The sequence below is a fragment of the Crocodylus siamensis genome, chromosome 8 (genome assembly GCF_052110815.1).
Source record: "Crocodylus siamensis isolate JL-2025a chromosome 8, ASM5211081v1, whole genome shotgun sequence".
Taxonomy (NCBI): domain Eukaryota; kingdom Metazoa; phylum Chordata; order Crocodylia; family Crocodylidae; genus Crocodylus; species Crocodylus siamensis.
The window spans coordinates 70150340-70164302 of NC_143402.1; the positions used below are offsets into that span (position 1 = coordinate 70150340).

The 13963-nt window shown below is 43.3% G+C and overlaps 1 protein-coding gene across 2 annotated transcripts in view; it reads right to left on the reverse strand.

Annotated features, from left to right (window-relative positions):
* Positions 1-13963, reverse strand: part of CA10 (carbonic anhydrase 10 (inactive)) — a 359857-nt gene that overhangs the window by 296956 nt on the left and 48938 nt on the right. The window lies entirely within an intron of this gene.

The window sequence follows — 13963 nt, forward strand, 5'->3', positions numbered from 1 at the left end:
GCGAATGAATCAGATGTGCAGATTTAATCTTACAAATTTGAAGCCATACACAAAAGCACAAAAGTAAGGTTTTTTGGACAACAGTGCATGAGCTAAGCAGGGAGGGATAGTGATGATGAGTAGTATGATTAAATATTCTTCTCCAAGTAACAGTCACTCTACAGCTTCCCAAATTATGCTTATTCTACATACCTGTGTGTCATTTTTACCTTAAAAATATTGCACTTTTTCCTTATTTTCTACCCAAGAGTGGTCTCAAACTTTGAGTGGGAAGAGGCAACGGTGAATTACCAAACAATTAAGACTGTTCTTCCTCATAACAAGTGAGCTGCTTCCCATACCCATCCTCTCCACCATAAGGGTATGGCATTAGAGGTCTTAAAATAGAATATAAAAACGCGGCATGTTGCTTGCCAAATGCTGTCTTATGTTATTTGACTTGCAAGTCCCTGAGCAATCAAATGCTCCCCCAAAAGGCTACACTTACCTTTGATTGTATCACCGGGAGCAGTTCAAGTTAAGCTCATCAAGCTGCACCCTAAAATTCTCCTTTCTGGGCCACAAGAAGCATAAACCTCTCCAGTTTTCCTTTAGGGCTACTCTACCACCCTCTCACTCAGGTGGCTTTAACGAGGCACACATGCACCACTGTGGCTGTCATAATGAACCTGGTTCTCTCTGCAGATTTGCAACATCTGATGAAAAGCCAGAACTTTGCCATTCTTTTGTGCAGCTAAACACTCTGGTAATATAGTTAGTATTAACAGGCCCTGATCTATACGTCTCCGTATCTTGTTGCTATGTTTCAATGGATAGAGGCACCCACAGCATATATTAGCACAGAACATACACCTGTATACACAGAAATACTGTTAACTAACCTTCTTTAAATTCCAAACTATAACAGCTAGATTGGAATTAAGAGAGAAATCTCCCACTTTTCTTCATAGTTTGGGCCCCATCCCCGAGAACACACGCTTGACTGTACGCGTATACAAACACATAAATAGTCCAGTTGCAGCCAAAGAGATTATTCACGTGAATCAAGCTTAACAAGTGTGTGTGTCTTTGACGGTATTGGGACTGTAATCTCCTTAAAGGTATAAATAAAAAAGACTGAGTTTGCAATGGGCTATCACTTGAATTTCCATCATGTGCTGTTTCTGTCTTTGTATCCTTATAGAAAATGCTTTCGTTTTCTTGGGTAGGGTTGCTATAGTTTCTTGGGCTGCCTTTAGATAACAGACACAAGTATCTTTGTTGCTGTTGGCTTTGGTTTCTGGATATAAAGGATTTATTTGTCCTGCATTTTGTCTTGTGGAACATGTGGAGCACAACAGTTTCTATAAATCACTGTCTGCGTAGGTAGAAGCTATCAAAGCTTTTTATCAGGTAGTCACAAAGATGGCAGTAGATATCGTATGACTGGAGGTTGACTATGTGCCACTAAAGATGGGGAGACATCCTGAAGGAAAGGCAATATCGTGCCCTTCTGGAAAAGCATGTAGTGTACAAGTCTAGACAAGAGTGCTCCAGTTTTCCTTTAACTGGACTAGAATTTGGGGACAGGGTTCAGGAATCTGGCTGATTTGTTTCTCCTTAAAGCCATAATGGTAATGGTGCTCAGCCAGTTCATCAGTCTGGGAAATTCAGCGCTCATCAGGTAGACAATCATCTTGGTAAAAATCTTCTGCTATCTGGAATAACACAGTAAAAAAACTGATATGGTAATACATTGCCATAAAGATAAAGGGTGAAAGGAAAAATATATAACTCTTGGTTTGACTATGCCTTAAACTGTGGGGTGCAGTGCAGCCCTACCTCTTACCAAAATCATTCAAGATACTGTGGTGACAGGGATGTATATGTGTGATGCCTCCATTACAATATCTATATGCATTACAGGCACTAAAAAAATTATTCTTAAAGCATCCCTTTGAAAATGGGGAGCTTTCTCATTTGCATTCTAAGCTCTTTGGTGCATGGACTGTCTTACTATCATACACAGTAGGGCCCCTGTCCATAACTGAGGCTGCTAATGACTACCGCAATACCAATAATATTGACTTTATAGAAAGGAAATCCGAGCACAGAAGTATAATAGCCAAGATGTTCAAACCTGATGGCTCCTAAATGAAACTGTCCTGATTTCAAGAAAGACTGAGATTCTCTGGGTCATGTTCACAGAATCATAGAAAACGAGGGTTGGAAGGGACCTCAGAAGGTCATCTCATCCAACCCCCCTGCTCAAAGCAGGACCATCCCCAATTACATCATCCCATCCCAGAAAGGCTTTGTTTAGCTGGGTCTTCAAAATTTCCAAGGATGGAGACTCCACAAGCTCTCTGAGTAACCTGTTCCAGTGCTTTACTACTCTTCTCATGAGAATTTTTTTCTTCTAATATCTAACCAAAACTTCCCTAGCTGCAACTGGAGACCAATTCTCCTTGTTCTGTCATCTGCCACCACTGAGAACAATTTAGCTCCAAATTCTTTGTGACCATAGACACAGCTCTTGGACACAGTAGTTGAAGGCTGCTATTAAATCCCTCCTCAGTCTTCCCTTCTCCAGACTAAATAAACCCAGTTCCCTCAGCGTCTCCTCCTAAGCCACGTGCTCCAGCTCCCGAACCATTTTTCCTTGCCTTGTGCTGGACTCTGTCCAAATCATCCGCATCCCTTCTGTAGTGGGGGGCCCAAAACTGGACACGGTACTCCAGAAGTGGCCTCATCAATGCAGAGGGGAATAATAACTTCTCTCAATCTGCTGGCAACACTCCTACCAGTGCAACCAAGTATGCCATTAGCCTTCTTCACAACAAGGGCACAAAGTTGGCTCATATTCAGCGTATTGTCCTCAGGTCCTTTCCTGGAGAGCTGCTGCTTAGCCACTGGCTCCCAACCTGTACCGGTGCATGGGATTGTTCCATCCTAAGTACAGGATGGAGCAATTTGCATGGAAGGACTCTGCAGCTGTCCTTATTAAACCACTTTTGGTCTGCTCCTCCAATTTGTCTATGTCTCACTAAATCCTAACCCTACCCTCCAGTATATCTACTACTCCCCCCAGCTTGGTGTCATCTACAGACCTGCTGAGGGTGCACTCCATCCCCTTTTCCAAATCACTGATGAAGCTTTACTTCAATGGGATGTGAGGCTACTCAGATCTAAGAATTGGGCCACTTATTTAATAACACTTCTTAAGTCTGAAACAGTGGCTTAATCAAAAGACCATGTATTCCCTTATTAGTCTTGAAACTAATTAGAATTGCACCAGAGTTTATCACCAAAGTGTAAAAATCTCTCAACCATAATAGAAAATGTCCTCACGCTGTGGACAAAAGCATAAAGACAACAAACACGTGGTTTCAATAATTATGCTAGAAGATGAAGCCAAAATTTCAATATATTCTTGACCTTTATATATTTGCTTAGGTTCAAAGCATCTCTTCATCCATAGTATTATGGAAACCATAGTTATCTAAGCGTATCACTACCTCAAATGTTGCTGCTGCTTATAGCATATTTTCAGTCTTTTGCACGATGGCCATCAATTTCTGGAAACAACCGTGCCGTTACAACGATACATTGGATTTAGCAGCTTTCTTTTGCAGTCTCATTCTCAGATCAAACCTTTTTATACAGGAGACACAATTACCCCTGGGAAAATTCCAGGAATTTAATAAAAAAGTGTCGCTGTCAATAAAAATTACAAAAAGGGATGTGACACTCAAACTACAACAGGATACAAGAGGACCACTCTGCGCTGCTCAGTCAGTAACAAATGGTTATTGGTTTCTCCTTTCTTTAAAGTGACTGACTGTAAACAACATAAACAAAAGTAAAGCCAAGATCAATTAATGACACTGACTCTGTCAAAGCAGAAACCCAACAAAGGCTAAACAGTCATAAGAGTGCACAGCGGTGTATGGATGCAGATTTTTTTCTTGTGGATTTGAGGCCCATGTCAATTATTGAGATACAAGACATTTTAATGAAGGGCTACTGGACTGTGCACTCTTGACACTGTACATTTGACATTATTACCAGTGTAGTCTAGAGACCTCACCTCAAAACAGGGAAGGCTTTAATGGGCTATATGCAGTAAAACGTAGAAAAATGGCAGTCCCTGCTCCACCACCATAATATCTTAATAGCCACAATTAGATCCAGTTTGGGCTGGCATCTCATAAATCTGGTACTGATCTGATCTGTGCTGGGGGACCCCTAACTGTGTGTGTGTTTCAAAAGCTCTTCCTGGGAGGTCAAAGGACAGGAGCCAGTATGGGCACATCCAGATGTGCGTGGACATTTGGTTCCCTGGGGACAAGTAGCAGTGGCACACCTTGCACTGCAGTTACCTGTCTCCGGGAACGCTCATGCCACACAGGCTTTAGCATGCAGCAAGTTGCCCCGGGTGGGGTAGCGGAGCCCCAGCAGCCTTACCTGGGGTCCTCCTGGGGCTGCAGCTGTGCTGATTCTGCAACGTGAAGCCTGGCCGGCAGCTGCAACACAGCTCCGCTTTTCAGCAGCATGCACTGCTCGAGTATGTGCTGCGCCACTGTATTTTTTTTTGCGGGGGGGCGGTTAACCCCTGAATATCCACACTTGAGCAGCATGCCCCTGAAGCACAGGAACACTGGACTGTGCAGTATGTGGCGCTGCAAAGGTGTTTGCAGTGCCACACCGCACGACCGCACTCTTCTGAATCTGCCCTCTGTGTGCAAACTGCAGGTGAGGATGACTCAAGGGGTCAAGTTATTATAGGGAACAGCTACAGGAAGATAAAGATAATTCGGCATGAGGGGCTGCTGATTTTAAGTCAACACAAAAACAGTTCTCTAGCCTGAAGGGTACTCAGTATTGGTAAACTTTTTCATATAAGACTTATTTTCAAGGTCTTGACCATCATTAAAGATGCCATAATTAAACAAAAGTAAAGGATGTTCCTTAAAAAATAATCTTGGTACCTACTTAATATCCCCTTGGATTGTAAATTAAAATGTTACATAATTTTGCCTTAGGCAGCTAATCAGTTGCCCAGAAGTGGCGACACTGGATGGATTGATGAGTAGATGTGCATATATGCACCTTGCAATGGTCTTTGGGATGAAGGGAATACTATAAAAGTAAATCATTTATTATACTCAATAACCTACACTGATTCTGTTGTACATCAAAGGAAGTAACAACAAAGTTAAGATATTTGCCATAGCTTTCTTCATTAGTATGGAAAGAAAGGCCATCGCTCTCAGTTGTGTGAGGTGAGCAAGAAAACTCGATTATCAAGGCTTTGTACTAAATAATTGGATGCCTGTGCAATTGTTTCAGCTCCAGGAGGAGAGCACAACCTGGCACCACTCTGGGTATTGGCCCCTTCTCTGTTTAACAGACATCAACATTACAAGTGGAAAAAGGAGTTTAAGAAACAAAATAAGATACAGCATCAAAACTATTTACTTAAAACATCTCAGCTAAGGCAAGAGCACTGTTGGAGTCATCGGTGAAATGCAGTGACCCGTAGTCGTTGAGTAAATCAAGGGAAAGGAAGAGGAGTTGCTGTCAGAGCACAGCGAGGGAGACAACCTCCAGTGCCTTGCTCTCCTTGGATCCAGAAACCTCAGCATGTTATACCACTTCAAGCAAAGCTTTCCACGAGAAGTGTGCAGAGTCACTGCACATGAATTTGCAGTCTGCCACACATCTGAATATACCCTGGTGCCAGAGCCTTGTTTTGACAGATCCTACAGGGACTTTCCATGCAAAGAAAAAAAACATACTCATGAAGCCTCTGATTCATAAAACGAAGGGGAGGAGGGAACCTTCCCCTGACCCATTACACCAGTCCATCCGGTGCAAAAGGCCAAGAGGTCCCACTAGACTGATGAATCTCCACCAGCGTGCTGTGCAATATTTGCACTGTTAGGGCATGTGTGGACAAAATGGGGGCCCTAAATTGCAGTGGTGGGTTTTAAAAAACACCGCTTCAATTTAGGGCTGATTAATAAACCCTCACATTGTGCACACACCTTACCTGCCTCTCCAGCAGGGATGGAAGGGCGAGTTGCCAGCGGGCAGGGCATTCCCTGGGCTGCGGAGGGGTGCTGGTGCTTCCCTCCGTGGCAGCAGAGCCCCCCCCAGGCGGTACCCGCCCGCAGTCACCAAGCTTGGGCAGTCCCAGGGGGCACCACAGCCGTGGTGGGATGCACCAGGCGCAGCTCAGGCAGGCAGGCTCGGGGTGGGGGTCGAGGAGATCAGGCTTGCCACTTTTCTTGGGTCCAGCTGCTTTCCTGGGCCACTGTCAGGCTGCCTGCAGGGCTTCCTGCAGAGCCGTGGAGCTGCTCAGAGCCCAGTGCTTTGCTCTGTGGCTGTAGGGGCAGCAAAATAAAACTCCTTAAAGGAGTTTTAGTTTGCTGCACCCAAAGTCATTTAAGGTGCATTACGCCATCGAATTTTCTACAGTGGCTGGACTGAATGCGCAATATGCTGCCGAGGCGTGCAAACACTGACACAGTTAAAGTGGTGCAAAAGCTTTTAACCCAGTTTAAAGTGTCATGCGCACATGTCTCTCGTTTTGTCTACACACGGCCTTAGATGTACAAACACGCACGCCTGATTCACAAAATATACTCAGCAATTATAAGTAGGAATCCATAGTGTCACAAATATTCTGACCTGTTATGGTCTTTCTGACTTCTTCACAGTGGAATAATTTGCCTATAATTTTTTTGTAGTCAAAACAAATGAGTGAAAGCTAAGAGCTGGCATTTTCTGACGGGTGCCTTGGATCTAATGAAAGGTTCCTTGATCTAAAAGGGCTGAGAACCATTGCGCTAGATAAATGAGAAAGCTGTTCTTTATTGCTGAAATGTAATCTAACCCAAAACTGGATTAGTAATAGAAGAGTGCTGTAAACAAAGGGCAACAGAATTAAGATGAGCAAGCATATGGACCCTCCTTGCTGGGAATCCTATCTGTGACACTCACACCTGAGGCACATGGTCTTTATGCTCATGACCATCTGACATGATGGCACTGTGCCTGATCGCACAGGTTCCAGCTTATGGCTGCCAGGCTTCTGCCAGGGAAGAAGACTTTTTACATGGCCAGCCTCATGATACTGCAAATGGCATAATTTCCTCAGTGTGCCTCTTTTAATCCATTTTAAATAAATGGAAAGGCTTATATATTGTTATGGCTCCCCCACGCCAGCACCGTGTAATGGGCATCCACATGTATCTGATGTACGGGTGGTTCTCGACTTAGGTTTCGTGTTACGTTTCACACTTACAACATTTATAAATTGACACCCTGTTTCAACTTTCTGACGCCAGTTTCTATTTTACAACACTTAGCCTGACACGATGCCACAAGGTTGTCGCTGAATCGTCCTGGAGAACATCTGTCCAAACTTCCTCGCACATTTTCTTTCAGAAAGCAGACAAGAGTCCCGAAAAACCTGTAGCCAAGACTTCTGAGAAGACTCCAGCCAAGAGCCCTTCAAAAAGTCCAGCAAAGTCACCTCAGAGAAGTCCTTCCAAATCAATATGATTGCTATTTACAACTTAAAGACATTAATGCAGCTATGTTACTCATCTATAATTGATCAAGTACACAATTCTGAGTTATTTTTGGTGAAAATAAGGTATCGAGCCTTGGTTCAGGAATCAATCCCCCATTTATAACATTGTTTCCTATGGGAAAATTGGTTCTGAGTTACATTTCGACTTAAGATGCAGTTTTCAGGAACCAATTGGGTCATAAGTCCAAGGACTGCCTGGATTCCAGTTTTGCTATGTTCGTGGTAGCTAGGTGCTTTATTTAATAGACTGGTTACATGCATGTGGTCATGTCTTTCTAGTGACTGGCCCATAAGGGGGGTGTAAGAGTCTGCTGGCTTATTCTGAGGTAAAGGAGATTCTTGTTGCTCACCGGCATGCATATTTTTGCTGCTAGGTCTCTAGCTTCTGCTTGCACACGGGTTCCTTCCATTTACAAATGTAGTTTTTCAGATATGAAATTCATGAAAGTATTATACACATGCACGCACCATGTGGAAATACCCACAAACACTAAGCTCCCAGTCTCAAAATGAAAAGTTGCTCACAAATCAAATGAACTTCTTCAGTCCAGGATTTCAAATGACACGTATGTGAAATTAGCAAACCGGTTCAGAGAAGGATTCGGGAGAATATGCGAGGGAAGCAGGGATAAAAGAAGTGGAATAAAAATAGGAATAAAAGAAAGGAAAGAAAGCAAAGAGCTTCTTCAACTACAATTCTCTTTACAAGTTTGGGCATCAATGTACAAGTGTCCTTCATCTACATCTACTGTACTTCAAGGAATTCTCTCCATCCTTCCATCCCATTCTTTCTGTCAAAACAACATTCAATCAAACTTACCAGGTTTCCAAAAAAACCCCCCCAAAAAACAAAAAAACCCTACAACAACAACAACAACTAAGTAAAGCAGCACGCTTAGCTAAAAAATATAATAATCTTAACATTGGTGAATCTGGATTGTACCACTGATGTATTTCTTGTACAATAAATGAACAATTTCACTGGCCTCATGCAAGAGGGCCATGATGCTACCTTCCCCAATATTTTTTCATTACATTGAGTTTTTGATTCTAGCTAAAATGTGTGTTTAGGGAACTCCACCAACGCGTATGCAAATTCAGAATTGTTGCTTGACATCATCTACATCGGTATTCCTCAGAGATGCCATGTCTGAGCCATCTGCTTGAAGCCCGGTGCATCTGAGGTAACATTATGAGCATAGATTATTGTAGCCGTATGATGAACTGCCTGCAGACTCCTGCAGCGCTCAGGAACAAAAGGGATGTTTAAACTGCTCTCCAATCTACATTTCAGATTAGTTCAGAACAATGCTGGCTCAATTCTTCTCTCACACAACTGTATTAAACACATCTGAAAGTAGCCACTTTTTCTAATGCATTGCCGGTATTATAAAATAGTGAAGAGGGGAGAAGTTTAAAAGGCAACCATGCATTTATAAGGAAGCTTAAGAATCCACGTGTTTCCTCTCTAATCTGCTCTAGTAAAATTTTTTTAAATGCCTACAGCAGTATGCTGTACAGCACCTGTAGACTTTTTTTCTGAGAGTCATTACTGAAATTGTGGCTCTCCATGACAGCTAAACTCATTAGGAGAGGCTCCCGCCTGCTAGGAACAGTCTATTGCAGAAGTAGTTTTAAACAGTGGTCTTGCAACAGTCTATAAACGTCACTGCAGAAGCAGTCCAATACGCTGTACAGGCTTCCCTCGCTTTATGCGGTTCTGTATGTGAGAATTTGCTCTTATGCGGTGACCCTTTTTATACCAAAAATTTGTTATATGTGAGATACATTCACTCTTATACAATCGGTGTGGTGGAAGCCTGCAGTCAGCAGTTTTGTGCGGTGCATTGCAGGAGTGATGCGCAACAAAATATCGTCTCCCGTGTGGATCTGTGCCCCGCGCTCATTGTCTGCCCCACGTGTTTCTGTAGTTGCCATCTCCATTATGATAATGTCCTGTGCTTGTGTGTACTGTCTGCTGTTGGTGAGTACCAAAATTGTCTTGTAAAAGTGGTAGAAATGGGTCTGGGGGTCAGTACAGTTGAGGTCTTGGAACATATCCTTATTTGTTACATTGTAAAGTGGGGTCCCTTTATGTGAATTCAAGTTACGCGCTGTTTTCCAGGAACGCGTGTACAACATAAAGCGAGGGACACCTGTATTTGCATCTGCCTTTCAGGGTCACAGGTTCTTTCAATGATCTTTTTCTGCATTGACATCAGTGGTCTCTGGGCTTAGGAACCGGGTTGCTGTAAAGCCATTCAGTGTAGCTGTGTAGGGAAGACGGCTATTTATTCAGTATTGATACGATGCACTAGAAGCTTTCTTTTTTATCAGATTCCTGTAGACAGCTCTCATTTGGGAGTTAAAAATATAGCAATAAAAAAAAAAATTAGGGGTTCAATCCTGCAAGAGGCCAAGAGTGTCTTGAAAAAGGCTAAGTGCTCTCAACTCCTACTGATTTCAACATGAGTGAAAAAGACTCGGGACAAACATGAGTGATGTAGACTAAAAAAGATCTCTTCCAAACTGGGCTTGTCAAACATACAGCTGAGGACTGGATCCAGCCCAGAGCTGCTTCATCCAGACTGCTGCTAGCACCCAAGTCACCCTTGGGCCCTAAGCTAGATCTGGCACACAAGGAGCCCCGTGAGGCTGCAAGAAGCCCTGGGCAGGAGGTGAGTTTGACACTCCTGTCCAAAACAGGACATGTTAAAATCATAAATTATTGATAAACCACTACGGGCCATGTGCAAGTCTGACTCTATATTGGTGGATTCAAACTCAACTGAAATCAATGGAGAGTTTTCAGCTGATATCCATGGGCTTCGGAGCAGACCCATAATGAGACGTGAGAGCTTGTGCGAATGAATTCCTACAACACTAGAGAGAAATGGTGCTGCAGTCATACAACAACAAAAGCTGCATAGTTGCCAGATTTTTTTTTTTCACTTTCTAAGCTGGCAGCAGAAAACTGACTATACCATTGATCAGGGCCACTTGTCAAGCAAGTCTCATTATGGATGTAAAACACCAAGTCACAGCCACTAAAAAGCTGCTTAGGTCACAAAGTCTTTGTAGTGTCCTCAAATTTTATAAAGGTGAACTTCCTAAAGGAGTGATCCAGCTGTAATGTTGCCATTCAAGGCAAATTCAAAACCTGCTGCAGTGCCTTCTAAACAGAGCCGAGTGATGTGTCCTTGATGCTCTGGAAACGTCCTGGATTCATGAGCTCAACTATTCAGCAAACTTTAATTTGGTTGGCCCTATCCTGTGTCCTCATTCTGCACTGAGCCGTTAGTCCTTCGGATATATCAGGAATTCAGAGGAAAGTCTGCCTGAGTTGACTTCTGAGAATTGGTCCATGGAAGACCAACCAATTGCTACTAAGATTTGATGGTACTACCAGTCACTCTGTAGCAACTCCATGGTCTACAGTTAAGAGACACTGCCTCATCTGAGCTAGAAAGAAATTGAATGAAATACTATTCAAAGTATAACCTCCTACGTCTGATATGATCCTAGAGAAAGTAGATAGTGATGGATCCCAATTTTGAATAAATATTTTTAACCTCAGTTGTAACAGAATTTTCCTGATATGTGAATGGGGAGAAATATTAAGGATTTCTCACTTTCTAGTAATTTCCTTGGTATTTCTACCCAAAGTTTATTTGAGGGAGAGCCTTTATAAGGAATTTCACTGGTCTGGGAGCTCCAAATCCAGAGTTGAGTTTCCAGCTCTACCAGTCACCAACACCGACCTCAAGCAAGTCGCTTCACTGCTCCGCGCCTGTCTTCCTTTCAAACTCTGGTCTATTTAGATAGTAAGTTCTCGGGGCCAGGCTTGCTTCTCATTATGTGCATGTAAACTCATAGCACAAAAAGATCTTGGTTAGGACCTCTAATGCTACTGTAATATGAAGAATCACAATACATAATTAATACAGAACATAGCTTAGTACATATGCTTTCCAACCCCCTCCACACCTTGCCTGAAGCACAAGCTTTTGAACAATTGCATATTTACTGTTCCACATTTAGATGAAGGATACATGGGACTTGATTCTTTAGACACTTGTATATGATACCATCATAGTTTCATAGTAGCTAGGGTTAGAAAGGACCTGAACAGATCATCTAGCCTGACCCCCTGCCACAGGCAGGAATGAATGCTGGGTTCACAAGACCCTAGACAGGTGATCATCCAACCGTCTCTTGAATTTGCCCAAGGTAGGGGCGAGGACCACTTCCCTGGGAAGCTGGTTCCTGATTTTGGCCACCCTAACTGTAAAATATTGCCTTCTGATTTCTAACCTAAACCTATTCTCCATCAGCTTATTACCATTGCTCCTCGTCACCCCAGGAGGTGCTGGGAAGAAAAGGGCTATTTGCTCTTGATCTCCCCTGATGAGTTTGTAGGCAGCCACCAGGTCCCCCCTCAGCCTCCTCTTGCTGAGGATGAACAGATTCAGGTCCCTCAGTCTCTTCTCGTAGGGACTGTCCTGCTGCCCCCTCACCAAGCAGGTGGCCCTCCTCTGAACCCTCTCCAGGCTGGCCACATCCCATTTGAAGTGCAGTGCCCAGTACTGGATGCAGTACTCCAACTGTGGCCTGACCAAAGTCACATAGAGGGGGAGTATCACCTCTCTGGATTGGCTTGAGATGCACCTTTGGATGCATGACAAGGTATGGCTGGCCTTGCTGGCTGCTGTCTGGCATTGATGGCTCATGTTCATCTTGGAGTCAATAATGACTTCCAGATCCCTTTCCGCCTCTGTGCTCACAAGGGGGGAGCTCCCCAGCTTGTATGCATGCTGTGGATTCCTTCTCCCAAGGTGCAGCACCTTGCATTTGTCTACGTTGAACCCCATCCTATTCTCATCTCCCCACTTTTGTAGTCTGTCTACATCTGTTTGCAGCCTCTCTCTTCCTTTGAGTGTATCCACCTTGCCCCACATCTTAGTGTCATCAGAAAACTTGGACAGCGTGATTTCCACCCCCTCGTCCAAGTCGCTGATGAAGAAGTTAAACAATGCGGGCCTGAGGACCGAGCCCTGCTCACATCTCATTAAGTTGAGTATGACCCGTCCACCACTACTCTCTGGGTGCGCCCCATCAGCCAGTTTTTTACCCATCCATCATTCATCCGTGTGTAGCATGAGTATACACTGGGATCGAACTTCCACAAAATCAGAATTCCCCATTCATTTACCTTGATGAATGAATTTTACATGCATTTCATCCTGGGTATAAATGCTATGCACATATGCAAAACGGTGGAGAACAAGGCCTTCAAGGCTGACGAACACCAAGTTTTAGTGGGTCTTTCCTGACCTGAGCTCTCTTCTTTACTGTTTTAACCATTCTCTACCTTTAAATTATGTAAGAGAGAGCTAGAAGAAGAGAGATGCTGCTGCTGGGCTCTCCTAAGTAATTTGAACTGGATTTACCTTACACTTCATGAGGTAAACCCTGATCCCTCCAAATTATTTCAGTTTAAGTTGCATTACAATATAGGATCACATGCAATACTTATAAGCCTAAACTGCACCTAATCCTCTATGTTCATCAACACCTTCCACCCACTTCATTCCTCATTTCCTGAGAGCCTGTGTACAGAGGAGACTTACATTGTGCTGAAAAATTAACGGACTGTAGTTTACATTTTAATTTCATTCCACCTTATATCCCTGCTTCTGAACTTGGCCCAGTATCAGCTTTGTGCTAAATACAGAGGAATGCTTTTATAACCACCACCCTTTCTCAAATTAAAAGAGACTGACAAAATGACATAGCAGTAATTATGCATCAGCTTCCATAATGAATAAATTAAATGCAACTAGTAACTGTGATTTGAGACCTACAGAAAAGCACTACATGGCAGGAGGAAGAAAACTTTGAAATCTGCCATCCTAATATTATTTAAACAGGGAAAAGACCCCTGTCCAGATTCTAACCATGTAGCCTCATGAACAACATGTACTTGAATTTGTCCAATGCGCCTACGTGCTCTTGGCTTTCTGGGTCTAATAAAAAAGCATTTCCTCTTGGCCTGGGCCTGGAGGCCTGTTCTTACAGAGCAGATCTCCATTTCCTGGAGTGCCAAGGCTCGACAGTTCAGTTGCTTTAGCCCTGCAAGTGCTGCCCAGGGAGTTAGCCTATCTACTCCTGCAAATGTTCCACGGTCCTGCTCAGGAATCAGGAGAAGACAGTATGGTAATTATTTCCCCTTCAGTGTTGCAGGCAGCACAAAATAAAATTCAGATCTGCAAAGCTACTTGATTATTCATTCCGGGCATCTTGGCAGAATATATTCACACTACCTAACATACCATATGTACCACATGCTTCTTTTTTTACATACTGTGAATTAGTGGTATT